Source organism: Pseudorca crassidens, chromosome 11 (genome assembly GCF_039906515.1).
Source record: "Pseudorca crassidens isolate mPseCra1 chromosome 11, mPseCra1.hap1, whole genome shotgun sequence".
Taxonomy (NCBI): domain Eukaryota; kingdom Metazoa; phylum Chordata; class Mammalia; order Artiodactyla; family Delphinidae; genus Pseudorca; species Pseudorca crassidens.
In genome coordinates, this window is record NC_090306.1 from 439,840 (window position 1) to 467,723 (window position 27,884).

Genomic DNA, 27,884 nt, shown 5'->3' on the forward strand with positions numbered 1-27,884 from the left:
GCCCCCTCCCTGCCTTGACTTGAATGTTTGGGACTTACTGTAATAATCTGCTTGAACAGGCGGAGAGACCACATTAGCTTGGCTGGCAGTCGTAAACAATGTTTGCTCTGTGAGTTTGCTCCCTCACCCCCACTCTCGGAGCCCTGTGTCCTCTGCCACCCCTCTCTCCTTGCATATTCTAACCTTGGCTAAACGGCTTCATTCATAATAAGATGGGCAGCATTTTCTGGGACGAAAATGGACTGAAAATAAGCAATTCCCAAGAACCTCCAGCTGTGATCCACAAGTAAAAAGTGTGTAGTTTCTGGGTAGAGATTTTAACTAATGTCTGGATAACTAAAGTATTTTCTTTTTATTCCATACTCCCTTCACTACTTTGGAACCCTATTTGAAAACACACGCGCGCGTGTGTGCTCAGGTTAAAAAAAAAACTTTCCTAAAGCTGACTATTTTCTTGGCAGGGGGTGCCCTGGGAAGATTCCATTCAGTGCCTCACAGAACAAAGGCTTCTACTGTCAGTCTTTGCACAGGTGTAGGGTCCTGGATGGTCTGTTGCTAATACCTAGGGAATTTGGGGGTTTCTTTATTTTTTCCATAGACAAGTTTTTTCCCTCTTCTTCTCACTTTTCTTTTATAGTTTAACAGAAACAGGGTAAGAGAAAACCCTACCTCACACCTGCACTGCCTTTTGCAGTTTGACAATTGCAGTGGTTGGTTCCACAGACAAAACCTGCTCCTTCTCTGCATTGATTGGTGGCTGATGATGTCATGGCATAAAGCTCAAACTGACTGTTTTCTCTGTGGGACAAGCCCCCAAAAAGCAGACAGCAGAGCTCTTGCTCTTTTGTTACTTCTAGTTCATGCTATCAAAGGGGATAGAGAAAGGTGAGAGCAGAGCTGTGGCTGCAGATAGCTTTGATTTATTTCTAAAGCTCAGTCACAGGCACCTAGAACAGGGAGCCTTCTTATACCTGGAAAGAGCCTTTGTTTTTCATGAGAGCACATAGTACTTTTTGCACTGAAGGGATTTTGTTGTTTCTGCCTTAATCTTCTCTGTTAAGAGAAAGATAGAGGCATTTTCTTTTTGTTTGTGTTTTGTTTTTTGTTTTGGCTGTGTTGGATCGTTGCTGCGCACAGGCTTTCTCTAAGTTGCGGTGCGTGGGCTTCTCATTGCGGTGACCCCTCCTGTTGTGGAGCACCGGCTCTAGGAGTGTTGGCTTCATCAGTTGTGGCACGCGGGCTTCAGTAGTTGTGGCGCAAGGCTTCAGTAGTTGTGGCTCGTGGCCTCTGTAGTTGTGGCTCGTGGCCTCAGTAGTTGTGGCTCGCGGGCTCCAGAGCTCAGGCTCAGTAGTTACAGCACACAAGCTTAGTTGCTCTGTGGCATGTGGGATCTTCCCAGACCAGGGCTCGAACCCGTGTCCCCTGCATTGGCGGGTGGATTCCCAACCACTGTGCCACCAGGGAAGTCCCTAGAGGCATTTTCAAGGAAACTATTCTAGTGGCCCAAGAAAGGGTAGGAAGAGGAGTTAATTTCAGGAAAATAAATAATAATTGGAAAAATTTCACTTGTTTCCTCACAGAGCTTGGGAACTCTTGCTGTCAGCATGCTTTCATCGTAGAGGTAAACTTAGCTATAGGGTGACAACTGTAACGTAGATTAAGGGAATGGTACAGCCGCAGAATTTTGCCTCTGATTTAAAGAGCCCAAGGAGCAAAAGTTCCATGTGAATTTACTCTTAAGTGGGCCTGTTGAGATTTGCCTTCACCTTGGACCTTCCTGGGCCTGCTGTGGTGCAGTTGGGCCATTAGGGTTCCAGCAGAGCGGGCCTGGCCTGGCAGGACTGCCTTGGTTGTCTCTGGGCTGGGCTCACCTCGTACTGCCCGGGAGAATTGCTGGAACTAAGGGACACTTGCCATCTCCAGCTGCTCTGAGTGTCTGGGGGCCTCATGGAGAGGCCAGGCTCCTTTAGGGGTCTCTGCAGCTGCTGACACCAGTCCATTCCGTCAGGGGTCCGTTGCTGTTTCTGAGCATCTGAAAGCCTGTCTCAGGTTCTCATATGATCATGGCCAAAGGACCCAAAAAGTTACTTCAGGACACATTTTTTCCAACCCACCTTTCTCTTCTCAGACTCATGGTCAGACATGAATTAGCACTGACCTTAATGACCATTTCCGAAAAGCTTGCCCGGAAAGGGCTCACCACTCTGGTAAGAGGGACAGGACTGGACAGGCGTCCCTGCCTACCCACAGAGCGGCCCTTGGTGGGGCCAGGCTATATTTACCCTCTGCGGGTCCCCAGGGCTTTGACTTGTCAGGTGAAAGGAAAGTCCAGCTGGCCTGGTGGCCACGTCACTCATTAATCTGCCTTCACCCACGTGGACTGTGCTCCCTGCAAACATACAGTCACTGGGCCTTCTTCAGACAGTTGTGGTGTAACATCACCTAGGAGGGACAGAACATCATAGCTGGTTTACATCTTCTAAGCAAAGCACCCTCAGAGGCTAAGCAAGGCAGTCCCTCAAGCCCGGTGGAGCGTGACTCCGTTCTTTTGTTGGGCAGCTCTTCTCCTTCCGTTACCATGTTTTGAGGTTTCATAGGGCTTTGCCGATGAGGTGGTAACATGTATATAGGGGAGAAAGCCCGTCTGAAGTGGGCGAAACTCTGATTTTTCAGCCACATGTGTGCCGTGTTCCCAGGTTGGCCTTCTGTCTCCCTTCTTCTCTGCCTTGTTAGCACGTGAGGATCACGGTGGGGGGACCTCCCGCCGCTGCAGAGATTCTGATTTGATGGCTCTGGGGTAAGGCCTGAATATTACATTGGTAATATTTTTTTCAGGTTCCTTGGTGATTCTTATGAACAGATAGCTAATATCAGAGTATAGGAAAATGTCCCTGTCTTAGTTCACACACCCCAAAAGTGGCCCACTTGAAGCACATGGTAGTTCTTTCCCATCATGAATGTTTATGTCCCATAAATAGGGAATTGCCTAAATTTTACGAACAATGACAGTTGTCGCCCTGGTGTGGCATTTGAAGCTCTGCTGGTCTCTGTTTTCTCTCTAGCTTCCATCTTTGCAGGGGAGCCCTTGAGCGCTGGGAAGAGCGCAGTTGTAGGGTCTGATGGGAGCCTGTCCAAGCCCCAGGCGCTGTCCTCCCGAAAAACAGAATGGGGATGTGCTTGAGGCGCTCGTCACCACTGGTGGAAAGGCTTCATCTCCACCCGTGAGGATGCCTGCTTTTCCGCTTGGTGACAGTGGCATTAGTGTTCCCATTCACGTCTCTAACGGTGAACCCCTGGGTCTCCTCGGGCAGTGGCAGGCTAGAGAGGGATGCTGTGGAACAGCTCTGAGTCTCGTTTTCCCCAGTCTCCAAGAGGAAGACTCGTCATTGGTCTCCGAGAACAGGAGCCGCCGTGGGTGTGGTCATGCTGCACCAGCCCCTGCTGTGCCAGAGGCGGGTGGGGGGAGACGCGCCACCCCCCGCCCCCCCGGTCCTCTGTGCTGGGGCCTCTGCGCACAGCTGGGCATCTTGGGCGTTTTCAGTGAGCAGGTGTGGGGAGCAGATTGACTGTTGCTCTGCCAGGATCTGATATGGTGAGAGTTTGCTTGTTTGGGCTTGTTTTATGTTATTTACCCTGATAGGTAGCTCTCTGTACACATTTGACACTGGCCTGTCAGAGGCAGGGTTTACAGCTTTTCCTTTGAGAAATTAGTCCATAGGTCTAGAAAATTGTTCTTTAGCTGCTTGAGTATTCTCTGCCTAATTTCTCCCCCTTCTCAGCCTAGTTTCCCTTTTCTATCCCTGCTGAGGCTGCCCTTGCTTCTGTATTTACACAGCCTTGGGTTTATGCTACCTTTGCCTCTTTCCTCGTGATGAAGTTTTATAAAAATTCTTTTTCTCCTAAGAATGTTGTGTTCTTTCATATATGTGTGTGTGTGTGTGTGTGTGTATATATATATATATATATATAAATTTATTTTTGGCTGCGTTGGGTCTTTGTTGCTGCACGCTGGCTTTTCTCTAGTTGCGACAAACGGGGGCTACTCTTCATTGCAGTGCGCGGGCTTCTCATTGCGGTGGCTTCTTTTGTTGCAGAGCACAGGCTCTAGGCACACGGGCTCAGTAGTTGTGGCTCGCGGGCTCTAGAATGCAGGCTCAGTAGTTGTGGCGCACGGGGTTAGTTGTTCCACGGCATGTGGGATCTTCCTGGACCAGGGCTCGACCCTGTGTCCCTAGCATTGGCAGGCAGATTCTTAACCACTGCACCACCAGGGAAGCCCTCTTTCATATATTCTGTCACTGGACTTGATTATCTCATGGGAGTAGTCCTTCCATGTTCCCTCTGATCTTTGAGTTCGGCTTTTCTTCAGTTGTGTTTTATGGATTTAATGGCCTTCATCAGGATCAGTTCTCTTCTTCATAGGCTGACTCACAAATGCTTGTCAACTATAAGAAGTCTTGTTTTTTTGAAGTTGTGTTCAACTGGCCCAGAAAGGTTATTAAAATGGCAGCTGATTGACACATTGAAAAAAATCAGACCATGGTCCTCAGAAGTGCTGTTTTGTATAAGTGGATGGAGTGGTAGTGTCTGGAGGCGACAGTGGGGGTCAGTGGACACCAAGCACATCAGCTCCTAATACAAAGCCCCTGCTTGGGAACACCAAAGAGGATGTGCCTTAGGGGAGAGTTGTTTGAAGCAAGGATAGAGAGGAAACTCTGGAGATGAGGTTGAGTGTGTAGGGGAGGTGGCTGCGTATGTCACCATAGTTAGAGAAGGCACAGTGGTCGGGTTTGAGGATTGAAGGGAGGAGAGAAGGAACAGGAAGTTGAGCCCTATGGGGGTAATAGTGGGATGACACAAGAAGCTCAGGGGTCTTAAAACATTTGGTGTTGACTACTGAAAGTAACAATAAAGGGTTTGGTAAATTTGGGGTCAGTTCTCTTTGAGAAGAGTGGGCACTAGTCCTTGTGGTAATCTTGATCACTTATTACTCAGTACAATTGCTAAATCTTTTTCACTTTTATTCAAACCCAACCATAGCAAGCTGAATGATAGTCAATATTAACAATCCCTTATTGATTAGATACATATAGGACTTGAGATTTTTTTATATTACAAAAAATAAGGTAATTAATTTTAGATTATCTTTGGTTAATCATTAATTATGACATTTTATTCTCATTAAATAAATTATGCAGATCAGCTTAACTAGAACAAGTCAGTCACCACAGTCCCAACATTATTGTTTTTATGTTTTTTATAACCTGTGATGAAATTATTATTACTCATTTCCTTTGTCTTGAAAATCTAGTACATGTGTATACCTTTACTTAAAAGATAAAAGTGGGGCTTCCCTGGTGGCGCGGTGGATGAGAGTCCGCCTGCCGATGCAGGGGACGTGGGTTTGTGCCCTGGTCCGGGAAGATCCCACATGCCGCGGAGCGGCTAGGCCCATGAGCCATGGCCGCTGAGCCTGCGCGTCTGGAGCCTGTGCTCCGCAACGGGAGAGGCCGCAGCGGTGAGAGGCCCGCGTACTGCAAAAAAAAAAAAAAAGATAAAAGTGAAAATCTTTAAAAGATTTAGCAAATAAATTATTCACAGTTTGATTATTTCATTTTGCTAATAAAGGAAGAAAAAGTTCTCTATGTTTGAAAAACAAAACTAAACCAAACCCAGACTGTGGCACTTTCTTGACCAGACTTTTGTCCTTGGCCTCAGAGTTGGAAAGTCCAGGGACCTTCTCCAGTGATCTGGAGGCGTGTTCCTCCCCAGAAGTAGTACAGGACTACTGGTTGTGATGACATGACTTGTAGGGCTTCTTGGAGGAGTGTTAGTCCTTCAGTAAATACAGCACATACTCCTGTGTCTGCCTGACGGGGCTCAGATCTTTAGTGTGTGCAGTGGGGTCGATGGTTCCAGATATCTCTCGAATGGGTGTCTAATGTTTCTGTGTTGTCTTGAGGGAGGTGCTTGTTGACAGGCAGTAGTGGATGGGACCGTTTGCTTTAGAGGAGGGCAGTCGCTCTAATTTAATATAAAAATAGGAGCCTAGTTTCCTGAGTCACTCTCTAGCCAGGAAGGCCTTTTCATTTCTAAGTGTGGAAAGAAGTATTTGATTCCTTTGGAAATGATTGTCTGGTGCCACTTTTCAGAGTTGCAGAGACAGGCGTCCGGGTTTGTTCTTTAGTTTTTGCTTGGTTCTTCACAAGGAACACAGAGTTGAGTCGGAGCCCTTCCCTGGCTGACTTCACTGTCTGTGGTCCAGACAGTTCTCATGGGCCTCGGATGGCAGGGATGCACGGCCATCATTCTCCCCTGTGGCACCTCTGTGTGCACCCCTTCTTATATGTGGGTTCTACCCCTCGCCAGGTGTATGGTTTGCTGAGTGGGGTCGCAGGCTGGATTTCAGCCCCTGCACCCCTTCCCCTTAACTGGGGGCTATCACTGCTCCATGTGGTAGCCAGGGACAGGAGCGTGGTGTTCATTCAGAGTCATGGGCTCCAGTGCCTGTGTAGATGTGTCTTTGTCCTGTGTTACTTGTTACCCAGGTGGGTCTTGCTGCAAGTGCTGAATGTCCTTGAGATTTCATCTAGAGCCAGGAGCACCGGTGGGGAGAGCAGTACACTTACCTTACAAGTGAGAAGTGGTCCCACTCTCTGCCCAACTGCCATTTAGTCCTTTCAGACTCCGGTTATCAAAGCATCGTCTTAGACTGAACTCAAACCTTTTGACACCCAAATCTTTTGTCCAAAATTGTATTTGGCACCAGAGTTCATCACAGTTATCCGCCAAGTTTAACGTTGGCAAGGGCAACATTGTAAAGGAGCCCCACTCTGCCCCCAGGTCTGTTCCTCAGAAGTGTGTGGAGCTGCTAGTGTTCACAGCTGAGCCCTGCTGACCTTGGTGGTGTAATAAGTCAAGACATGGAGCGTCCAAGGCTCAGAACAACGTCCTTTCCCATTGGGTGCTCTGGTCTTCCTAGAATTTGTGTTCCTTTTTTTTTTGTTGTTGTTGTTGTTAAAGGCCGCGCCGTGCGGCATGCGGGATCTAAGTTCCCTGACCAGGGATCGAACCTGCGCCCCATGCATTGGAAGTGCAGACTCTTAACCACTGGACCACCAGGGAGGTCCTTGTGTTCTGTTTTTGACACACTAGGGACCTTTGGGAAGAGGTGGGGCAATTTGGGCTTTAGAGTGAGGCATTCCTATGTTTAAATGTTGTCATTTTCAGCTTACTAGCTGGGCAAGTTAATTACCCTCTGATCTCAGTTTTCTCATCTACACAATGAAAATCATAAGAGTTCTTTATAGGATTGTGTGAGGACCAAATGAAAAGATTATTGTGAAGTGCCAGCACAGTGGCTCGGCACCGAGGACAGTTCAATAAATGGTTATAGGTATTATAATCAGTAAGAGATGGCCCAAAAGTCTCTTAAACCTCTTCCTTCCAAAGCAGGGAGTAATTGTAAAGTCTTACATTTAGCTTGAAATCTAGTGGCTATAATCATTTACAAGAGGGAGAAGAGGGGCTTCCCTGGTGGCGCAGTGGTTGAGAGTCCGCCTGCCGATGCAGGGGACACAGGTTCATGCCCCGGTCCGGGAAGATCCCTCGTGCCGCGGAGTGGCTGGGCCCGTGAGCCATGGCCACTGAGCCTGCACGTCCAGAACCTGTGCTCCGCAACGGGAGAGGCCACAACAGTGAGAGGCCCGCGTACCGCAAAAAAAAAAAAAAAAAAGAGGGAGAAGAGAATAGTGGCTTTTTAAAAGTGGTTCGTTTTGTTCCTTCATATCTTGACCGCTTTAATGCCGGGAATAAGATATGGCATGGTCCTTGTCCTTGGGAACTCACAGATCTGGAGACGGTCATATAAACTGGTTCCTGGAGTACAATTGAACCTTACAGGCACTGTGATAGACGTCACTGTGGGACGTGGTACAGTAAGCAATCTACCTCTCTGATAGCAGTCATCCTTTTTTTTCCTTTCCTGCTTTGGACTGGGCTTGTCTTTTTACAATAAGTATGGGACTGAAGTAGATGTGGGAAAGCTAGACTTTGGCATTTTCCAGCTTAAAAAAATATCCTCAGAGGATTGATGGGTCCTTGGAAGGACCTGTAGTAGCAGAGTTCCTCACTTAAAAGAAGTAATGATGAGGGCTTCCCTGGTGGCGCAGTGGTTGGGAGCCTGCCTGCCGATGCAGGGGACGCGGGTTCGTGCCCCGGTCCGGGAAGATCCCACATGCCGCGGAGCGGCTGGGCCGTGAGCCATGGCCGCTGAGCCTGCACGTCCAGAGCCTGTGCTTCGCGACGGGAGAGGCCACAGCAGTGAGAGGCCCGTGTACCGGAAAAAAAAAAAAATAATGATGAAAGGAAGCAAAGGGAGGTAATGGAGAGAATATAACCAGTTAACCATGGTGCCATTGGTAGCTCGTCGTGTGACTCAGGACAGGCGGTGACACGAGCGCCTGCCTTCCATGCTCATGGGCTTGTGTGAGAAGGAAGTAGATAACCTGTGTGGAAATACCTTGTGAAGCATGCAGTGCTGCTGCACAGTGTGGGGAGAGTCGGGGACGGGCTTCGTCCACGCTAGAGGGGAGGCCCAAGCCCCCTCTTGTCCTTCAGACCTGCTGTAAGTTACCTGCTCAGAGAAGCTCCTGTGACCAACTTATCTTGGGTCCCCTCCTATTAGTCTAGGTCACCGTAACCTGTGTATTTCCTTCCTGGCACTCATATTTTGTAATTACCGTTGACCCTTGAACAACGCGGGGGTTGATCTGTGTATAATTTACAGTCGGCTCTCTGATCCTTGGCTCCTGCGTATCTGCGGGTTCTTACAGTTTTTTGGCCGTGCCACGCGGCATGTGGGATCTTAGTTCCCCGACCAGGGATCCAACCCTTGCCCTCTACAGTGGAAGCGCAGTGTCTTAACAGTGGACCTCCAGGGAAGCCCCAGTATCTGCAGGTTCGACCAGCCACAGACCGCGTAGCTCTGTAGTATTTACTATTCACAAACATTGTGTGTAAGTGGACCCACGCAGTTCAGACCTGCACTGTGCAAGGGTCAGCTGTGTATGCTTGTTTGCTTACTTGTTTATTGTCTGTATCCTCCAGCAGACAAGTGCAAGCACCATGTTTTTATTCATCAACGTAAATTCAGTGCCAAGCGTAGGACCTGACATATACCATATAGTCAATAAATGATTTGCTGAATGGAGTAAAAGTCGGCAAAACACGTTGGTCTTTGGAAAACAGTGACTTTGGGGATGCCCGTGTATGCACTGATCCTCGTGTAGGTACTGGGGTGCAGAGGAGCCTCTGTACCTAAGACCGCTGTAGCCGCAGCACCAGAGTGCGGGCTCTGGATTCACAGGGGGACTTCTGCCTCGTCTCTGCACCGCCCCGTGGGTGCCTTTCCGCCCATTTGAGACTCCTAACTCACTTGCATTCAGGTGCACATTGACTGTGGTGAGTCTAGCCCTTCAAAAGGGAAAACCCCCTCTGGACTATGGAACTTGGTTCCAGGGAGTCGGCAGCTTGCCAGACAGGGAGCATGTGTCCTGTTGGTGTCTAGAAACACACATCCAGGCTCTGGCCACGCCCACCAGGCTCCTAGCTGTCTGCTGGACCTTAGCCAAGCAGTGCTTCTTCCGGTTCTTCCTTGATTTGAGGGGTGTAGTGTAGATTCCATTGGCACGCACTGCTGGGTGGCCCTCGGATTACTGCTCTCTCAGGGCATGGAAAAAATACCCTTTTTTGTTTGTTTTTTGACTTTTTTTTTTTTTTTAATGGTGGTATAATGTATGTTCTTAAAATGCACAAATCCTAAGTATGCAACATACACACACACAGATGTATATATGTATAAACCTCTGTATGTATCCAGAAAGGTGTTCAGCTGGGAGTCGAGCCATATGAAATTTGGGGGCTAAGGGATTTATTACAGAAATTAGGCCTTACCCACTGTGGGAGGTGTTGGGACAGTGAAAGTCCAGATGGGGGGTTGGAGGTCACAGGGGAGTCACTCCCCAGTCTGCCTGAGGCATTGGTGTGGGTGGACAGGTCAGAGCTCCTGGAGAGCTGCTGTCCAGGGGGTCCATCGGGTGTGTGTTGGTCTGGGTAAGGGGCGAGAAGGGAGAGCTGGGTGGAGCGTGGGGGAGAGTGAGGACGGGCTGGAAGCCTGCGCACTTCTCTGTCTCTGTCCATCGCCCCATCTGACTGCCGAGACCTTTGTAGAGGAGTGGCTGCTGCGTCCAGTCCGTCTTCCAAACCTCACGCGAGTTCCGTTTTTGGCCAGTTCTAACTCAGAACTCTGGGGGTTCTGGGAAACGTAGTTCCCAGCTGAACCAAGCCAACCCGGCACTGCCTGCCACACTGTGTGACCACCGTCCAGGACAGGATCCCAAAGGTGCCCGTCCTCTTGCCCCTTCTGAGACAGTAACAACACCCCACCACCCCCAACCATTATTCTGGATGGACTTCCACTCCATAGATTTGTTTTTGTTTGTTTTTGGTTTTTTGACTGCAGCTTGTGGGATTTAGTTCCCTGACCAGGGATTGAACCCGAGCCCTCGGCAGTGAGAGTGCGGAGTCCTAACCACTGGACCTCCAGGGAATTCCCTATTCCATAGATTTAAATTGTGTTTGTCCTTGGTCTTTACAGAGATGGAGCCTGACACTGTGTTCTCTTTTGTGTTAATATGCCTTCTTTTGCTTACCATTGATCTATGCATTTCATCCACGTTGCTGCATGTTGCAGTAGTGCATTCCTTTTCACTGCTGCATAGTATTCCGTGGCTGCTGCTTATTTCTCGTTTTGTATGTTGGTTATTTGGGTTGTTTGCATCTTGGAGTATTATGAACTGTAATGCTGTATATAATACGCGTGTGTGTGTGTGTGTGTGTGTGTGTGTGTGTGTGTATAAAATGCTATAAACATTCTTGTACTTGTCTTTGGGTCAACATAGACATTGATTTCTTTCGGAAGTATCCTCAAGGGTAGAATTTCTGAGTTTTATAGTAGAGTGTGTTCAACTTTACGAACTACTACTGAACAGTTTTCCGAAGTGGTCGTATAGCTTACGCTCTGGTTGTTCAGCTTACGTTCTCAGTGTCTGGTTGTTAGTCATTCTAATGGGCAGGCAGTAGTTTCTCATTGCAGTTCTGATTGACATTTCATTGATGACTAGTAATATTGGGCACCCGTTCAGGTGCTTTCTGGCAATTTGGATGTCTTTTTTTGTGAAATACCTGGTCAGATCTTTTGCTTAATTTTCGTCGGGTGTCTGTTTCTTACTGTTTACTATGAATCCTTTACATATTCTGGATATGAGACTTTTTTGGTTACAAGTAGCCCTTTGGCTTTAAGGAGGTGTGTTCCTTCTGAAACTGGGAACAGTTGGGGTTCAGGCATGTTTGAGGATGGAAGCCTTTGGACAAAACGTGGTTATTTATTGCTCCTTTCTTGGGAATTAATGCGTTGTAGGTTTGGAAGTTAGCAACTCAACTTACTCATGGTTTTAAAAATAAAATATTGGGGCTTCCCTGGTGGCGCAGTGGTTGAGAGTCCGCCTGCCGACGCAGGGGACACAGGTTCGTGCCCCGGTCCGGGAAGATCCCATGTGCCGCAGAGCGGCTGGGCCCGTGAGCCATGGCCGCTGAGCCTGCACGTCCGGAGCCTGTGCTCCGCAACGGGAGAGGCCACAACAGTGAGAGGCCTGCGCACTGCAAAAAAAAAAAAAAAAAAATTGGACCCACAAGTATTTCTGCTGCTTTTTAAAAATAGTTTATCTTGAACACTAGAAGTATATACTCATAAACCAAAAATTCATTCTGTAGAGATCTGAACGTTTGTTGTGGCTCTGACACTCTGCTAAATGCTGGGGATAGAGACCTGAGAGAAACTTGCTTCCTCCAGGAGCACAGAGTCTAGTGGGAACAGAGGAGGAATCTGTGCCCAGAGAAGGGAGGAGTGAAGTTGTTGAGAGAAGGGCTCAGAGGGAACGTGGACCGAAGGAAGCCCTGATGGGTAGTGAGTAGGTTCACAGCCATCATCGGCCTCGGTGCAGAGAAGATCGGAGGAGGTTGAATGTGTGTGTGGGGTGGAGAAACGTGTCGTCGGCGGTGAAACAGGACGCACGGGGAAGAGTTAGGTGTGTCGAGGGGCAGCGAGTGAGGGGGATGGAGGGGAAGCAAGTGCTCTGGCCGCCAAGGAATTTAGTCCATCAGCGAAGCAAGCGTGTCTCAGAATGTGTAAACAGAGGTGTGGCATGATGACATTTGATTAGAAAGATCACTTTGGAAGAAATACAGCATATGAATTAGAATTTCAAACTTGAGACGGGGTCTACAAACTCGTATACCCATGTCCATAGCAGCGTTATTGACAATAACCAAAAGGTGGACATGAGCCAGGTGTCCGTTGGTGGATGAACATACACATACAACGGAACATTCTCAGCCATGAGAAGGGATGAAGTTCTGCTGCCTCTGACAACACCAGTAAACACTGTGCTAAGCCAGACGAGCAGACACGAAAGGACACATATCACCTGCTTCCACTTACACGAGGCGCCTAGAAAAGGCACATTCACAGAGACGGAAGGAAGGATAGAGATTACCAGCGGGTACAGGGAAGGGGGGACATGAGTGGTCATTATTTCACGGGTACCAAGTTTCTGTTGGGGTCATGAAAAGTTCTGGCGATTATTATACTATATTGTGAATGTACTGAATTGCACACTTAAAAATGGTTAAAATGGTAAATTTTGTATATATATTACCACAAAAAGTAAAAATAAAAAACCCCACCTTGAGACAGGATCTGCATTTAGGAGATCTAGGTAGAGTCCAGGTAGAGATAATAAAGTTCAGGGCAGCGAGGTTGGCAAGGAGGGGGTATGTGGAGAGAAAGTTAGGAAGAACAGATGGCAGTTTAGCCGGTCCCGTTCTGCATTCCCTACGGTACCACACGCAGCACAGCCCCTGACACTCTGGGGGCGACGAGAAGGACATGCGGAGTAGGGCAGACGTGAAGGCCGGTGCCTGGAGCTCTGGCTCGGGTGGACGGCAATTTTACAGGGGTTGCAAGTCGGGGGACAGACCAGTTTGGAAGAGCAGATGAAGAGTTTTTCCTGAAACCACACGTGAGGGTGCCCTGGCATATTCTGTTGGAGATGCCCAGGAGAGAGTTACAGAGAAGGTGCAGAAGGAAACAGAAAGGAAGAGGTCCAGGGACGGAGGCCTGGGGGCCCTCAGTGGTCTTCAGTGTGGCAGAGGTCCGAGGAGCGTCCGGAAGAAACCGGGGAGGAGAGCTGCTCTGTGCAGTCCTTCATCCTTTGTCAGATTGGCTTTCTCGTGGCTCTTTGTAGAGTCGCCCTCCTCTCTTGGTGTCCCCTCTCCACGCCAGGCTGTCGGTAGGAGGGCCCAGACGTCCTGAAGGTGCTAAAGGCGCGGTCGCCAGACGGGCTCAGGGAAGGGTGTGCACTTCTGTGTGGTTCCATTGTGTGTTGGGAAGCTGTAGACCTTCAGTCTGCTAACGTTTTCTAACTTTCTGATTCCACTATCCCTTCATGCTGCTCTTGCTTACATTCTGCATGTGAAGAAACATTGACGGCTTAGGCCAACATCAATCTCGGGATGTCATAGGATGTAAAACCCTATAATCCCGTGAGTTAGCATCAGTTTAAGATGCCTATGCATTTATGTTTTAAAGGTCAGAGCATTTTTTCATAAATTTCATTTCTTTTGTTTGATCTGTGATTTGGAAAATTGTTAGATTTGAGATTCATGCCCCGTCCCTTTACACTGTGCTTTTGAAAGTGAAACAGCTGTCAGGACGAAGGGACAATGCCTGTTTGAAAAGTTTCTGAGTTCTTGGCTCTAGTATTCACAGTCTGTCGTGGTGAGCAGAGATTTGTGCACCAGCATCAGCGAGCCATTGTGGGCAGGGTGCCAGGGAAGGTGAACAGATTAAGGGGCTCTTCCTTGTAGTTTGGGAAGCACTATTCTCAGCATTAGTGACTTTTTAAGAAAATTGTATACGTTTCCAGGTCCCCAAGCCAAGCCCATCTTTTCATGCGGACACAAGACGGCTGTGGCTTCCTTTGTGTGGCTGCACTGAGTTCCCTTCATGCTGCTGAATTGGCAGCAAGAGCAGTGGATACTACCTTCGTATTCATCAGCCCCTTAAACCTGACTGTAACATAATCATCTTCAGATTTGGGAGTTATTAAAGATCCCCTGAGATTGATGGAAATGTTCTAAAACTCTGTTGTGGTGATGGTCGCATAGCTTGGTAAATTTACTAAAAAATCATCGAACTGTACACTTAGAACAGAGGAATCTTATGGTATGTAAGTTATACCTCAAAGTTGTTAAGGAAAACACTCCGTCCAGTCTGTGCAACTAAGCACTGTGCAACTTCTGCTGCCTGGGCGCTGCTCTTTTGGGGCAACAGAAGCCCTGCTTAAAGTTCTTCTGGTTCTCAGCCAGGTCCTGCAGGTTTTCACGTCAGGAATTTGGCATAGCTGGGGCTCTCACCTGGCTCCTCTGCACTTGCTCTGCCCAGGGCGTCCAACACCTGACCAGGAACAAGCCAAGCGCATCTGTTTCTGGTGCGAGGCTCTAAGGTGAGGAGCTCAGGTTCTCAAGGGCTTAGAGGCCGGTTACCCAGCTTGTTATTTATTTGGAGCCCGTGACTTTTCCCCCACTAGCTGTTTGGTCTTTTTTTTTTTTTTTCTTTTTTTTCTTTTTGCGGTACGTGGGCCTCTCACTGCTGTGGCCTCTCCCATTGCGGAGCACAGGCTCCGGACGCGCAGGCTCAGCGGCCACGGCTCACGGGCCCAGCCGCTCTGTGGCACGTGGGATCCTCCCGGACCGGGGCACGAACCCACGTCCCCTGCATCGGCAGGCGGACTCTCAACCACTGCGCCACCAGGGAAGCCCTGTTTGGCCATTTTATTGCTCTATTAACACATGATTACAGGGTGAGCAGGAATTTCGGTGAAACTAAAATCTCGCAGTATGGCCATTTCTCAATGGTTGCTTTTGAAGGTTCAGTGGGAGAGGTGGTTAAGTAATGATTCCCGTTGCCTGTATAGTCTCTTACCTCTTTATCCTCTTCTGCTTTCTCCCCCAAATTATCCAGATGATTGAAAAGGAGGTAAGCAGATTTCCTGCCTTCAGCCCAAATGCCACTCGATGCAGTTGGCTTGCGGTATATGACGCAGGTTTGGTTCACTACCTGATTATCGCTGACTTCCTCTTCAGGAGCCGTACGCTTCACGACGGCAAAGATCTTGCCCACTCTCACTGTTGTATGTCAGTGCCTGTCACACACTGGGTTGTTTAAAAAAAAACTTGCTGTTAGCAGGGATTGAGGCTTTAACATGAACAAATGGGCTAAATTGCCCATAGGAGGTAGGCAGTCAGCACAAAGAGAGGCCATCCTTTTGAGGTCATCCCAGTGTGACATTTGTTGAATTCCTACTGTGCTCACACTGTGATTTGAGATACTCTGGGGCTTCTGGTCAGACGTCTTTTGAGATATAAGGCCGCTTACTTTAAGGTCCTTTAACAAGGTCTTTATGTCTGATGTCCAGTGTCTGTATCAGATATCTATTTAAGTTGAACAGATACATTCACTTTTCCCTGTCCCGAAGTGAGTGATATTTCTGAAGGTGATATACTCAGTCTGTACCCAAAAGTAGGAACCTGAGAAGGTGAAATGTACCCAGATCACTTGGTCATGCTCGGGACTGAGTGGTGGTGATCATGGCTGAGGCACGGAGCTCGTCCAGTTCACGAGAGGGCAGAGGGCATTCCTCATGAGGGTGGCTTCCCAGAGGCAGGCCTGCCTTAGCCACAGTGGTGAGAGGGTCAGGCAGTAGGTAGTGCCTAATGATATCCCCTACGGAGCACTTGAGTTCTCTCAGATGTTAGATTTCAGGCTGTGGAGCAAACCAAAGCGTTCGCCTTCTGTGCACCAGAGCCAGCAGGTCAAGTAGCAATGAATTATGCCTGTGAAAACTTGGGCGAGGGTTTCAGAAAATCCAGTGGTGGGCAAGGAACAACGTGTCACCTGAAGCTCGCCGCTGCTGGACCAGAGAAGGATGCTGAAGGTGGCCATAGGGCGCTGTAGGTGTTTTAGGACATGGTGGACGTGGAGCAGGCCCTTTAGGTGCTTTGAGGACTTTACTGCCTAATCTCGTTGGCACTGAATTGAGTGAAGATTAATTAGTCTTCTGTAGAAAAACTTTGGTAGGTTGCTGGCTTTGGGCCCAGAGTAGTTGGAGTTTTGGAGCCCATAGGTCTCATGGCAGTTGGTTATCGGCAGTTGGTCTTTGGGAGAAACGAAACTCAAGTCTTGGCTATACCGTCAGCGCACCCTGGACAGGGTGGGGATCCTCCCCAGGGCAGGGTTGGCGTAAGCAAGGAGAGGCTGTGGGCTGGGCCCTTTCAAGAGCCTGCCAGAGTGTAGCTCAGGAATTTGCAGTATTCCTTAAGCATAAGGAAATGAAGCTTGTTGTATTCCCTTTCTCTGAGTGTTTTATTTCTAACCAGATGGACTCTTTCCCTCGTGAAGGAATTAGGGCTGTAGCTGCGGGAATGATGGTCGATGGTGTCAGAGCTCAGTAGGAATCAGCAGAATGAGAGGGCTGGCCTTGAGGAGTGTTTGAACCAGAGAAAACTGTGTTTTGCTGGGGAAATTTTGCCTAAGTCCCATACCCTCTTAAGCTAATTGGTAAGGGAAAGTATGTTCTGTAGAGCTGGTTTAAGATTAGCCTTCTCAGTTTATTTCTGCTTTGGAGAAAACAGCTGAGATTTTCTCCATGAAGATAGTTGAAAAAAAAAATCATGGTCTTGGAGCCATCTAGCCTGGAGCCTGGAGCCAAGGCAGATCTTCTGTGGCCTGGAGCCAAGGCAGATCTGGTCAGTTTGCTTGGTGTGTGGGGTGGAGGTGGAGGGGGTCGTCATCAACCCTGTTGGAGATTTGAGATCTTTTTCCTTCATTAGCTGCCAGCCTCCTGAGACAGCTGCATCTTACTGCTCCTGTTTTACAGCCGGTCTTCCCAGAGGAAGCATACTTATGCTTGCTTTATCTCCTCCTTCCTTCCCTGTTTCCATCTCCAAGAACCCTGTGGCCATCTGGTGAATCTTTTCCTTTGGACTGTCTAACCCTTGGGAGCTTAGACATCACTGTACCAGTGACCCGTGATCCTCTGGTATCTGGAAAAGGTAAATATTGTCCTAAAATGTGAATTGAAAACAAAAGTCCTTTTCTTAATCAAGAACTGTCCAGAGATACCTTAGGAAACTCAGCTTTGGCCACTTCCTTGCCCTTCTCTCACCCCTTAAATCAATAACAAGTTAGTAACAAAATGAATCTTCACACACATTTTTTCTCCTTTCTGTATTCTGTGACATTAGACTCTGTGGCCCACATGAGCCTTTTTTTTTTTTTTTTGGCTGAGTTGGGTCTTCATTGCTGTGCTCGGGCTTTCTCTAGTTGCGGCGAGCAGGGGCTACTCTTCGTTCCGGTGCGTGGGCTTCTCATTGCGGTGGCTTCTCTTGTTGTGGAGCACGGGCTGTGGGTGCATGGGCTCAGTAGTTGTGGCTCGTGGGCTCTACAGCGCAGGCTCAGTAGTTGTGGCTCGCGGGTTCTAGAGTGCAGGCTCAGTTGTGGCACGCAGGCTCAGTAGTTGTGGCTCATGGGCTCAGCAGTTGTGGCTCGCGGGCTCTAGAGCGCAGGCTCAGTAGCTGTGGCACACGGGCTTAGTTGCTCCGCGGCATGTGGGATCTTCCTGACCAGGGTTCGAACCTGTGTCCCCTGCAGTGGCAGGCGGATTCCCAACCGCTCTGCCACCAGGGAAGCCCCCCACGTGAGCCTTTCATTTCTCTTTCTCCTCCCCACTGTCACGTGTACTGAGTGCAAGAACAGAAATGAATGACTCTTCCTGCTAACTAGTGCCCCCTGAGCTGATGGGCAGGCAGACGTGGGCTTCATTTCAGAGCAGTGGCAAGTGTGGAAAGGGGGGAGGGATGTGCCCAGGTGAGAAGGAGCACAGAGGGGCCGGGGTGGTGGGCAGGGAGGAAGGCCGTGCCGGGCGAGGGGAGCACCGTGACCACACTTGAGGTGCGTCCTGGAGGCTGCGAGGATGACTGAGGACAGTGGACTGTGTGTGGAGGGGTGGGAGCAAGGCTGCTGCTAGACCTCTGGGGCCTTTTGAACCTTGCTGAGGCTTTGGATTATTCCCTAAAAACACGGGAAGGCTGTAGTGGATCACGTTTGAGGCAAGGGATCGCATTTGCTCTTTAAAAAAACGCTCAGGCACTCCTGTGGGGGATGGATTGGAGGGGGCTTAAGATGAAAAGCTGTAGTAATGGTCCAACTAGAGATCACAGGTGCTCCCACCAAGATACTGGTAGGGAGATGCTTTATAAAGATGATGTCCCAGAGAGTTAGAATCAAGAGGTCTTTGCTATTGGCTGATCGGATTGCGAGATTAACACCGAGAAGGGTCTGAAATGACCCCCGGTTTCCATTGGTGGGTGGGTAGTGACAGCATTTGACTACAAGAGGAGGTGAGCGCTGGGGAGGAGAACGGAAGTGTCCTGTGGTGCACTCCTCAGTTTGAGGTACCCGTGGGATGTCTGGATGAAGATCTTCAGTAGCGTTTGGATCTCAGAAGCAAGGTCAGCAAAGTTAGAAGTGTAGGGGTCGTCCAGTTTATGAAGAGAGGGGCAGCTGAAACAGTTGTAGCCATTTGAGGGAGCTGAGAAGCCTGAGGATAGTAGTGGTTGAGAAGCAGGAGACAGAGCCAAGGAGAGGAGGGTTTCCAGGAAGAGCAAATGAGCGGGAACAAGTGAGATAGGGGTTGAAGTGTCTGAGCCTTTCACAGCGCCCTCAGTGGAGTGATGAGGACAGAAGCCAGATTCAGAGGGAGGGGAAAGGTGATGGGGCGAAGTTAGGAGGTCATGCGGTGGGGACAGCAAGGGGTAGATGGCGCCCTCAGGAAGCAGGAGGGAGGGGCCGGCAGCTGGAAAGGTGCACAGGTGTGTGGGAAGATGGGAGAGACCCCAGCATGCAGGCTGGGAGGGAGGAAGAAGTTTAAAATGTATGACAGGTGGGTGGTGGTGATAGTTGCACAGGACGCGAATGTACTTAATGCCACTGAACTGTGCACTTAAAAATGGCCAAAAAGGGGGGAAATGTACCACAGTAGGTGGCGCCGGTTTCAGAGAACAAAGGGCCTCCTCCAGGGAGGGTAGGGGTGAGGACAGTGAGTGGGAGCTGGAGAAGGGGAAGGTGAGGCCCCTGCTCCTGCGAGACGGGGGCATTAAGAGTGGATGGGGTGGGTGTGGCTTGCGGGGCCTGAATCCCTGGGTGGTGCTGACGCCCCTCCCAACCCTCTAGGTTGATGTGGCCACATCAGTCTGCGCTGCTGACTTTTTTTCCTACTGTTCCGAAAAGTTCCATCCCTATCCCATCTCTGAAGCTGGTGTTTCAAGGGTCCAGCTGTCTGTCTCTGTTTGCCCACCTTCTCCACTTAATCTCTGGGCAGCCTTGTCAGAAGCTGCTGGGCGGTGCGGCTCCCCTTTGTCTTCAGCCGTGAGTGAGGAAACGCTGCCTTTGCAGGCACCCCAACTTATGACAGCAGCATGGATTTCTGAGACAGATTTTAAACACAAACACACACACACACCCCGGATATAGAAAGATTATGGGTCTTTCCCTTAGCTTCCGGGGGAGATGGGCTGGGAGCTGCCCTGTAACACTTCATGACACTGATAAACTCTTCTTCTTCTGTGCAACCAGATTCTTTTCATGGGGTCTGTTACTCTGAAACCATTTGGCTGTGAAAACAAAGCTGCCTCCAGGGCTTGGCTCCTGTCCGGCTCTCCTCTCCTGCTGCATGGGTGCAGGGGTCTGCCGGAGGGGTCTATAGAGGGAGGGTCCACAGCAGGTGTGGCCGTGGAAAAGGCGCGGGTCCCCTTGTAGGATTCTGCGTGTTCCTGCTCTCATCCTGGTGGCTCTCAGTCCATTTTCATTTGGTGACTTCCATCTCACGTCCCAACAGAATTCTACTTGAACCCCCTGATGTCACGCATCTGTTCATGGATTCAAGAGGTAGTTGTTGGGCTTCCCGAGTGGCATAGTGGTTGAGAATCTGCCTGCCAATGCAGGGGACACGGGTTCAAGCCCTGGTCCGGGAAGATCCCACATGCCGTGGAGCAGCTAAGCCCGTGTGCACAACTGCTGAGCCTGAGCTCTAGAGCCCGTGAGCCACAACTACTGAGCCCACGTGCCGTAACTGCTGAGCCCGCGTGCCTAGAGCCCATGCTCCGCAACAAGAGAAGCCACTGCAATGAGAAGCCCGCACACCACAATGAAGAGTATCCCCTGCTCGCCACAATTAGAGAAAGTCCACATACAGCAATGAAGACCCAACAGAGCCAAAAATAAATAAATAAAATAAATTAAAACAACAACAACAACAAAAAAGAGGCAGTTGTTGTGCGCTGCTTTGAGTCAGGACCCATTCTGGGTGCGACGATACAGCAGGGAGCAAAGTAGCAAAAATCCTTGTCCTCGTAGAGCTCACATTCTAGAGAGGAAGACAGTAAATGGCATTTATAGTACATCAGACTATGGTGAGTGCTTCAGGGAAAACAGGGCAAGAGGCTAAGCTGGGTGGGGGGTCAGTTTTAAATGGTGTGCTCAGGGAAGGCCACACTGTGGAGGTGACACTCGAATAACAGCCAAGGGTGGTGAGGGTGCATCACACACCTGTCAGCCCCTTCAGAGGACGGGCACCCAGGGAGGCAGGGACAGGTTTTCCCTCTGTTCACTGTGTTGTTTCTAGAGCCTAGAAAAGTGCTCGGCACACAACTACTGAGCCTGCACGCTAGATCCCACGGGCCACAACTACTGAGCCTGTGCTCTAGAGCCCATGAGCCACAACTACTGAGCCTGCGCGCCACAACTACTGAGCTTGCGCTCTAGAGCCCGTGAGCCACAACTACTGAGCCTGTGCTCTAGAGCCCGCGAGCCACAACTACTGAGCCCGCATGCCACAACTACTGAGCCTGTGCTCTAGAACCCGCGAGCCACAACTACTGAGCCCGTGTGCCTAGAGCCTGTGCTCCGCAACAAGAGAAGCCACCGCAATGAGAAGCCCACACACCGCAACGAAGAGTAGCCCCTGCTCGCCACAACTAGAGAAAGCCCATGCACAGCAACGAAGACCCAACGCGGCCAAAAATAAATAAAATAAAATAAATGTATTTAAAAAAAGGAAAAAGTAAAGTGCTTGGCACACAACAGATGCTCGGTAGTATTTTTTGAATATGTGACTGGATCTGGAGGAGAGTATTTCAGACATAGGAGCAGCGAGTGCCCAGGCTGAGGGGAGAGTCTGTTCACGGGGCAGGAAGGAAGCCGGTGTGACGGAGGGGATGAGTAAGGGGGCCGCAGTAGCAGGAGGTGAGAGAGGTAAGGGCATGGGATGTGGGTCTCATAGGGGCTCCCCGACACCTTTTCAGGGGGGGTCCGTGAGCTTAACACTATTTTCACAGTGATACTAAGCTGGAAATACTTGACTTTTCCCCTCTTTTCTGCTCACGAGTGTACGGTGGAGTTTTCTAGAGGCTGCATGATACGTGATACTGCAGCAGATGGAGTGCAGGAAGCAGACGTGGGAATCCAGCTGTCTTAAATAAGCCAGACATTGAGGAGGTTTGCAACAATGTAAAAACATTATCACTCTAATCACTACATTTTTGTTTTGGAAAATATTTTATGGAAAAAATGTTAATTACTGTGTAATGGATTGTTTTAAACTGAATTAATATTGAAATTTTTCTCAGTTTTAACTTCACATGCAGTAAGTATTGATAGATCTTTGGGTTCTCAATATTTTTAAGAGTATAAAGTATGAGTCCTAAGACCAAAATTTTGTGAAACACTGTTCTAGGGCCTTGTAGGCCATGGTAAAAATGTTTGTTTTAATGCTAAGATGGGAACTGCATCCATGACTCTGGCTGAATCAAACAAGATGAGTTTTAGTAAAGATAGTTGAAAGGTCCCAGTGGGTCTTGAAAGCAAAGCGCGTAAATATGGGGGTAGATTTTAGAAGCAACACATTAGTGATAAAGATTTGCGGGTTGTTCTGTGCGGTGGTGTCGGCAGTGAGGGGCACATTCCAGTTGAGCTCTTTTCTTTATATTTGGGGCTTACATTCTGCTGGAGAAGATGGACAATACACAAATAAGTCACATACACTATGTCAGGTCATAACAAATGCCACAGGAAAAATGAAGCAAGGTGAGGGGGTTAAAGAGAAATGGGAGGTGGGTGCTCTTTCGTCTGTGGGGGGGGGGGTCAGGAAAGGTTCTCTAACGAGGTGATGTTTGAGCAAAGCCCTGAAGAAGGTGAAGAGGAAGCTGTGGGGAGCTTCCCTGGTGGCTCAGTGGTTAAGAATCCGCCTGCCAACGCAGGGGCCATGGGTTGGAGCCCTGGTCCGGGGCGATCCCACATGCCGCGGAGCAACTAAGCCCGTGCGCCACAACTACTGAGCCTGCGCTCTAGAGCCCGTGAGCCACAACTAGTGAGCCTGCACTCTAGAGCCCGTGCTCCTCAACAGGAGGAGCCACTGCAATGAGAAGGCCACGCACTGCAACGAAGAGTAGCCTCCGCCCACCACAACTAGATAAAGCCAGTGCACAGCAATAAAGACCCAACACAGCCAAAAATAAATAAATAAAAAACAAACAAATGAAAGCCATGTGGCCATCTGGTGGAGAGCATCAGCAGGGAGACCGGGCATGCAGAGACCTGGGTGGCCGCTGCTGGGGGTACTTGGTGAACAAGAAGGAGGCCAGTCTGGCTAGAGCCTAAAGAGCGTAGGGGACGGGAGTGCGGTAGGTCACTCTGGGCCTCAGAGGCCGTTGTGAGGACTTTGGATTTAACTCTGAGCTGGGAAGCCGTGGAGCCGTAGAGCAGAGGTGTAACCTGATTGGACCAACATTGAGTGAATGCTCAGGCTACTATTGGAAAACATTCGGGGGAGGTGGGACTGGGACGGTGGCAGCAGGGAGGGGCTCTGCAGGAACCCAAAGGAGGGATGACATGACTTTGATGAGGGTGGGGGACAAGATGGTGGAGAGTGGTTGGATTGGGCTGTACTTTGAAGATGGAACAGACAGAAGATACTGAAGAACTGACTATGGGATGTGACAGAAATTAGCATAATTCTAAGGGTTTTAGATTGAGCAGCTGGCTGGATGTTGGTGTCATTTGCTGAGATGCAGAAAATACTAAGGAAGAAGCAGGCTGGGGATAGGAATGGGAATCAAGGTTGTGTGCATGTTAAGTTTGAGATGCTTGTCAAATTTCCAAGTAGAAATGTCAAATAAGCAGTTGGTTTTACAGGTTCAGAGGAGAGAAAATAAATTTGTGTGCAGTGACGATGTCTATGTAAAATGGATACTTAAGTCCATGGTACTGGGGGACATGGAGGGCAGAGTTTTTCAAAGTGGGTTATGTCTCATTAATGGGTCATGAAAGCAATATAGTGGGGACCAGCAACTTTAAAGAATGAGAGAACAGAAAACGTCAGAATATTTCAGTAGTAAAGGTAACTTGTGACATTTTTCAAAAATTACATTTATGGCGGTGGGTGGTGGTGATGGGATGAATTGGGAGATTGGGATTGACATATTTACACTAATATGTATAAAACAGATAACTAATAAAAATATCAAATAGAAGTGGAGAGCAAAAAAAACAAAGTACACAGTCTGCTTCCCCTAAGCGCTACCAATATGATTTGCATTTAAGTTGCTTACGTGCAGTCTTGAGCAATAGATTCTAAAAGCTACAAGATTTTGATTGATTGAAATTAAAAATAGCTTTATTGTTAAGAAAAATTACATTTACATAAACTATATATAGAGAGAACTGTGTGTACGGTTTAAAAAGTTAGGAAGCCACTGATGTTCAGGGAGTGGATGTAGATTGAGAAGAGACCCAAAGACTGAGTGACCCCATGACCATTTCAACATGCAAAGGGTGGGGATATGTGAGGGACCGGTAAAGGACACAGGAAAGTATCTGTAGAGCCCAGAGGAGAACCAGGAGGGTGGTGTCCCAGGGCCGAGGAGAGGCATGGTGGGCTGTGACTCGAGCTCTGGGCTGGTGGAGGAAACTAGGCTTGAGGATTGGCCGTTGGATTTGACAGTGTGACAATCACTGTGTCCTTGATGAGATGTTTATGCAGAGCAGTGGGAATGAAGCCTCATTGTTGTAGGTTCAGGGACAGTTGTAGGTTCAGGGACAGTGGGAGAGGAAGTCACGAGCACAGCACAGACAGTTCTCCTGGGGAGTGGGGAACACTGGTCAGAGGAGATGGGGACGGGGCAGGGTTTTTAAAGATGAGAGCCTACGTCAGTGGAAATAGTTGTTTGGGGGAGGGACTGATGCAGGAGGAGAGGACCAGTGCAGGAGGCAGTGTGTGTGCTTGAGTAAGGGGGGTGGGATCGGTGCACATGGGTTGCTTCACGTGGGCGTGTTCATCTTCACGGAAGGAGGGCAGATGAGATGGGTATTGACATGGTCGTTGGAGCTTATGGAAGAATGCTGAGGTGAAGAAACTGAAAGCCACGTCAAAAGAGAAATGGTTGAAGGAACTGAGGAGGACGTGAAGATAGCAGATGTTTGGACGGCTGGCCTGTAAAAGAGGAACTAATTTTGTTCTGGATACTTCCAAGGGGAAATTTTGGACCATGGAGTAAAAACTATGAGGTCTTCTACCTAGAAATTGTGTCCTTGGGAAATTAACATTTCAAGCTGCTCAAAGATGGTGAAGACTGCTTCACAAGGTAGAAAGCCGCCTGTCAGTGCAGCTGTTTGTGTGTTGTGGTCGGTACACAGAAGATGCAGGTGTGGGGTGGCTGGTCACACTGGGCGGTCCTTCGTATCTTGACCATCGTGTATTTTGTGATTCATGGCAGTTGGTAGTAGGCAGACCAGACGACTGAAAAACCCCAGATTCGGTGCCACGTTAACCTCTTGCCAGCAGTTCACGTGTTTACAAAGCTTTTGCTGCAGGGTCTGCCCCCGGGAGCAGGAGATACCGGAGGTGTCTCCCTACAGCTCCACAGCTGTCCTTGTGGGAGTGTCGGTATCCCGCTGGGCTGCCGCAGCTTTGGTGTTCTCTGAGCCCCTGTCCAGCAGTGGCCCTCGAGGTCACCCTGCACAACTGCCAGGCAGACCACTTCCCAACTGCACAAGTGCAGGTGGCTGGGTAGTCAGTCTTCTAGTCAGCAGAACCTCACTGAGCACCTACTATGTGCCGGGAACTGGGTACACAGCGCCAAGATACGTGGATTGGGGCCTGCCCTTGTGCAGAAAACAGCTTTTGGTTGCGCTTTCCCACAACCTCAGTGAGCCTCTCTCCCCACCCAGAGGCCCTTTCCTTGCCCTGACAGCCTGGATCATAACAAGGCTCTCAGACGTGTGGGCAGGAAGGGGTTGGTCTTTTGGTCTCTGTCCCTCAGCTCTGGACCTTTGGTAGTGAGTAGGTTGAGATTCACCTCCTGTCCTGCCCTGAGTTCCTGCAGCGAGTGGAGTAGCATTGGGTGGTTCAGAAATGCTTTGTGATCACCTCCTGAGAGGTGCTGAAGATGGCTCAGGTGCGAGAGCTGCTGAGGGATGCAGGCTGGGGAGCGCTCAGCCTTTCAGCTGCCACTCAGAGGGTCACTGTGACCCCAGAGTGCCCTGACCTCCATTTGAGAAAGGGCTCCATTTCAGAGGAGCCCATACAGCGATGAATTGTGAGAAGAAAAAGAATCTTGTATTGTGTGTCCTTGCGAAGTTCACCCGGAGCGCTCTTCCTGGAGGTTCTGGACCGGGGACGTCGTTCTGATGAGCTCTTGTTTCTCAAGCTGTGTTCTCAGGTGGGTCTTCCTTCGAATGGCTTGGGCCTTGGGCTCTGGATACAAAACCTGGCTGCACCGTTTTCCTGATGTGTGACGTTTAAACATCTTTAAGCAGCAGTTTTACACCTGCAAAATGCAGGTGGTAGATTGTGGTGACGGTGGAGATGCGGTGTGGATCTGACCGCCAGTAAGTATTCAGTGTTGGCTGTTTTCACTGTCACTGACAGTCCTTGTATCTTTCTTGTTTGAACATCTGAGTTTGGCAGGAACTTGCCCACTCGGGTGTTATCCTTTAGCCCCTCCTGCCCAATGCCATTGTCACACCTTCTGGGACAAGTGGAGTGGGGAGGGTGAAGAGTGAGGGAGGGACAAAGGAAGTTTTACAACATTTTTCTTTCTTTCAGAAGACAGAGCTGTCTGAGTTCTCTCATTCTGTTATACGAGTAGCCACTTACTTAGCTGAGTATAACCTTTTGTTGATGCGATTATAAACTACTAGATAATAACAACACTCCTGCCATTTACTGGGTCTTGCTGTGCACCTGGCACTGCTAAACATTTTGCATTCATTACCTCAGTTCCTGCAAAACCCTGTGATTCGTTGGACGTTACCTACACTTTGCAGGTGAAGATGCTCTTCCTGAGACACTGGGGCTGGGGCATTGCTCTTTTTGACTCTTTGTTTTCCCCGGTTATTTGGGACAGACATTGGCATTTGCATCGGCATCAGCCATTATGTTTACTGGTGTTCGGCTCTGACTTGGACTTGTTAGTGTTTGCTTGGGGTGACAAAGGCAGAAGTCATTTCTTTTCTTTTCTTTTTTTTTTTTAAAGTTGTGTTTTAGATATATTTTATTTTTTTGACCCTTCAATATTTTATCTTTTTAATGATCCCATTTATATATATTTTTAAAAATTTTCATTGAAGTATAGTTGATTTACAGTGTGCCAATCTCTGCTGTACAGCAGAGTGACTCAGTCATATACATATATATTCTTTTTTTATGTTCTTTCCCATTATGGTTTATCACAGGTTATTGAGTATAGTTCCCTGTGCTGTACATTAGGACCTTGTCGTTTATCCATTCTAAATGTAATAGTTTGCATCTACCAACCCCAAACTCCCAGTCCATCCCTTTCCCTCTCCCCCTCGGCAACCACAAGTCTGTTCTCTATGGGCAGAGGTCATTTCTGACTCCTTGGTCAATTGTGTAGGTGTTTTTCCTGAAGATATAGGTTGCTATCAAAGAAAGTAAAATAAAAAGTTTTGAGAAGATACAACATTAGGGGTTAGCGTCTTTCAGAATTGGAGACTTGGAAGAGAACCCAGAGGTCATGGTCCAGGCTCCTCTCAGACCCCTCTAGAGAGGGCCGTTCCACCTCCTAGAATAAGGCAATGTGAGAATCCATAACAAAAGCACTGCATTCTTGCTAGTGGCTCTTCCCTGCCCAGGCGGACTGTTCTTAGACACCCCATTTTCGTGGCACATTAGATAGAACTCTCCTCTGTAACATCCCCCCGCTTCTCCTCCACCTCCCCCAGCCACGCAGGGACCTCCAGACAGACTTCCACTAGGGATTCTTTTCCCTTGTCAACTCCACAGAAACTAGAGTGTTCCTACTGCAGGCCAGGCTGAAGCTGCAGAGACCCGGTCCCTGCCCTGATGAAGCCTTGGGGTGGTGGAGGAGAGAGCCATTCCAGTCATGCACTTGCGGAATCGCAGGCGTGGATGGGGACCGGTGCGTGGGACTAAAGAGCAGATCCATGGAATGGGGAGGGGCACGGGGGCTGGTTTCCGATGTCCTCAGCATCCCGCCGAGTGTCCATCTGATGCTAAATAGGATGAAAAGTCAGAGAAGAACTGAGGATGGAACAAAGGCAGCAACAAGAATTGTGAGAAGCACTGCTTTCCTTCTTGTATTTTGAGCTTGCTTCCTTGGGACCTAGA

General features: G+C 49.0%; 1 protein-coding gene across 31 annotated transcripts in view; it reads left to right on the top strand.

Annotated features, from left to right (window-relative positions):
* Positions 1-27,884, top strand: part of MICAL3 (microtubule associated monooxygenase, calponin and LIM domain containing 3) — a 178,404-nt gene that overhangs the window by 44,386 nt on the left and 106,134 nt on the right. Inside the window, exon 4 of one of the 31 annotated variants that reach the window (XM_067755915.1) lies at positions 17,129-17,232. The exons of 29 other annotated variants lie outside the window; for them this stretch is intronic. The gene's annotated coding sequence lies outside the window, so the exon portion shown is untranslated. Of the gene's footprint in view, positions 1-17,128; positions 17,233-25,941; positions 26,123-27,884 lie in introns of all 31 variants that reach the window. One more of the 31 variants, XM_067755914.1, reaches the window with a different exon arrangement.